The 3,612-nt window shown below is 35.8% G+C and overlaps 1 long non-coding RNA gene across 3 annotated transcripts in view; it reads right to left on the reverse strand.

Moving 5' to 3' along the window:
- Nucleotides 1-1,769: 1,769 nt before the first annotated feature.
- LOC147614369 (uncharacterized) overlaps nucleotides 1,770-3,612 on the reverse strand; it is a 1,910-nt gene continuing 67 nt past the window's right edge. The window contains exons 1-3 of one of the 3 annotated variants that reach the window (XR_015263028.1): nucleotides 3,171-3,612; nucleotides 2,437-2,758; nucleotides 1,770-2,060 (exon numbers count right to left, since the gene is read on the reverse strand). The exon at nucleotides 3,171-3,612 is cut by the window's right edge and continues 67 nt beyond it. This is a non-coding gene — a long non-coding RNA (uncharacterized LOC147614369). The other 2 variants (XR_015263027.1, XR_015263026.1) reach the window with 2 other exon arrangements.

The raw sequence follows: 3,612 nt of genomic DNA on the forward strand, positions 1-3,612 counted from the left end.
AAATGTTATACCAACAACCATTTTAAAGATATTGTTAGATAGATGTATAATGTTATGATTCTCCTATTTTTAACGTAATGGATTTGATTTTTCTATTTTTAACATGATGGGTTTGATTTTGTTATTTCAAATAGGATTTAGAACACATTGGAAAATCAAATGTAGAGACATTATGTGAACCTTTACAAGTAAGTGATATTATATTAGAGAAATTTATCATTTATAAGTTTATTATTTTGAATCTTTTTATTTAGATAAATTGAATATGCTTTAAAATTTTATATATTTTATTATCATGAATGTAGGTGAGCCACATTTTAGAGGAGGATATGGAGACAATCATCTTAAAGTACATTAGAGTGCATACAATCCAAGACATGTACTTTTCTCTCAAGAGTACATATGTCAATCTAAAGAAGGAGAATATTAGTTTCAAAAACTACTCAAAGGATACGAAAAAGCATGGGAGTGATATTATGATTAGTGACATTGTGCATTGGCTTATTGCCAATAAGAAAGTCAAATTCAATGCACAATCCACACCTATTAGTTTAGAAGATGTAGACATAATCCCATGACATTTAGATAATCTTGAAGTACTATTTATTTTCAACATGATGTAATTGACTACTTTTGGCTCTCTTTTTAAATATGCAAGATTTTTTTGCTTAATCTTTGATAAATAAAAAGATTTATAAAACTACTTAATCTATTATGTTGTGTAAGTAGTATATTAGCATGATTCATAGAACTATCTAGAGGATAAGCTACGAAGCATTCTCTATATAGAGATACAATGGATTCACTATATAATTTCCTAGATACAAATAAGGATATCTAGGAAAAGTGTAAACTAGGGAAATTGAAAGAGTTTCCTAGTAGCTACCTAGAAAATACAATGCATGGATTTCTCTACATAGATAATTTTTACTATATAGATAAATTTTTCTGTATAGAAAAATCCATTGTATTTCGTAGTTAGCTATCTAGGAAAGTGTTTCATTTTCTCTAGTTTGCACTTTTCCTAGATATGCTCATTTATATCTAGGAAATTATCCAGTGAATGGTTTTTTTTTAAACTATATAGAGGATGAACAAAAGTGCCTTGTAGTGAATGGTTTTTTTTTTAACTATATAGAGGATGAACAAAAGTGCCTTGTGAGAGAAGATAAATCTATTCGAAGTTCCCAGATTCTTGTTGGAAGGCAGGGTTGAGAAACCGAGCATACACGGGGCATCTACACGGCTTTCTCTACATTTTTCCTAATCCATTAAAAATTTTTTACGAACAAAAAAATGCATAGAACTTACTCTCAAGGCTGAAATTTTCTTTGGTTCTATGTGCTTTTATAGGTACTTTATACGTTGGACGAAGGGAGTAGCTGCTACCCGACTACTTTTTGTCAGCAAGCATCCTCGTTACTACCAACAAAGGTAGCCCACGGAAGGAGGTAAGCATGACCGTGGAACAACCCAGAAAGCCGTGAGAGGAGCTATATCAAACCACCAGGATACATCCAATCACTCGAAAGTCACTCATTCCACTAAATATTTTAGCTCTATATATTTTGATTTGGTTGGCATTAACTGTAGTTAGGATCTTGAGGTTTCGTGTTCACTAATGCCTGTCTAGTGAAAACTAGGGAATCCCTGAACTGTGACAGTTTTTGATGTGCAGTCCATAACTGCACAGTTTGTCCATAATTGTGGTTCCATGGTTTTTAAAGTTTGATTCTATATTTGTGAAACTTTCAATAAATATTAGAGAGCAAAAGATCATTTGGATACAGAGACATGGTATTATTTGTGCTTGAATAGTTTTTGTTGAGTGCTAATTGGAGCCCATGATTGTAACAAGTTTCCGAATCAAGAGTTTTGTTCATGATCGATTGATAAAACAATAATACATACGTGTGTGTATGTATAACATAATACATACCTAATATAACCACAATTTCTTGTGGGTGGAGAGTCACACTTCCGCTCCCAAAAATTCCAAGAACCAAGGAATGCGCCCTTCCTTGGGAGCTTTCTTTGGTTTTTTTTGTTGAAGTTTGATTCTGTTCACAAAAATTTTGAGCGATAATATTAGAGAGCAAAATATCGTTTCGATACAAAGAAAAGATGTTATTTTTGCTCGAATTATTTTTTCTGAGTGCTCAAAGCCCACGATTTTGAATTAAGAGTCTGTTCATAATCGATCGATAACACACTAATACATATGTGTGTATACATATAGTGTTGTAATACATGACTAGTATAATTACAATTTCTTATAATACACACTTCCTCTCGAATTTTTTATATCCTGCATTTTCATGGTTACAAGAACTTTAGTCTAGTGATCATGACTATAATTGCAACAAGATTCTCAATCTAGAGTTTCATTCATGATTGATCGATAACACACTAATACATGTATGTGTGTATGTATACCTGTAATAGAATGGAAGGCATAGTGCACGCCTGTTTCTAGCCCAATAAAGCTACAAGGAGTCACTGCCTGCAACATGCAATTGAATTGAGCAGAGAAAAGCCTATCACGGTCTGTTTTGGATGCCTGTGCTGGAATTTAAAAGCTTATGGTCATGTGCTATTTCTCTATCAAAGCACTATTACCAATATAGGCCGTTACCATAGGCGGTGACAACACCATCTTCTTCCTCTGTGTCACAATTACATCCATAACAGGTGCTTCCATATCTTTGTGTGCACCGATTACCGCAGCAGTAGCCAATTTCTTTTGTGTGCCGTAAATCTTCTAGGGCCACATTGTCATTATGCAAATAATGTGACATATAACCATGAGAATATTGACAACCTATTGTTCTATTTAACCATGTCAACACACCCATCCATGTAGAAAAGGTAAAGGAAAACAAACGATCTAAGGGCTTTTCCATCATAGATCAGAAAGATCACATCAAGCATAACTATTCAGGCATTATTTGTAGACAATCTTAAGCTAAAACACAGCTAGTTGACCGACTAAACTAGCAAAATTAACTATGCTTCTAACTTGTAAGATGTGGAAAGAGCTTCTAGCTCAGTGAACTTGGAGACCTCAAGGCCACCATGGCGATGAAAGTGCCGGAAGGGCCTAATTTAGCTTGGCCATGATCTTCAAGCATTTGGTTGGCCTACACTATGGCCACATATGGAGAACTTACCATAGGCATGGCGCCTGATGTCCTCGTATGAAATCAAGGCAAGGGATCCTTATGGTCACCCACGTCGGTGATCCACTGCACAGGCTGCAAACGATTCGTTAACCGTGATGGCGCATACCTCCTCTCATCGACACCCTAACCTTGTATCAAAACCCTAATCCTAAAACTAAAATTTGACCTAATTCCAAGCTCTAACCCCGACTGTGTGCAGCCTCCTTCTCACAGCCTGTGCCCATAGCCAAAATCTAGCACAAAGTCTTTGACCATGGACATGCCAAGGGCATCACTGAAGCTTTTCAGCTCAATCTGATATCACTTAGTACGAGAGGCGATGCTCCAGAATGCGATTTGGTGAGAGAGAAACAGACCGTCGTGTGCCAGCGATGTTGTGAGGTAGGTGTGGATCTTGAGGTGAATCTAGCAGGGAAGGGCATAGCTAAGC

The sequence above is a fragment of the Cibotium barometz genome, chromosome 42 (genome assembly GCF_041138505.1).
Source record: "Cibotium barometz isolate CiBa-2024 chromosome 42, ASM4113850v1, whole genome shotgun sequence".
In the NCBI taxonomy this organism is placed as follows: domain Eukaryota; kingdom Viridiplantae; phylum Streptophyta; class Polypodiopsida; order Cyatheales; family Cibotiaceae; genus Cibotium; species Cibotium barometz.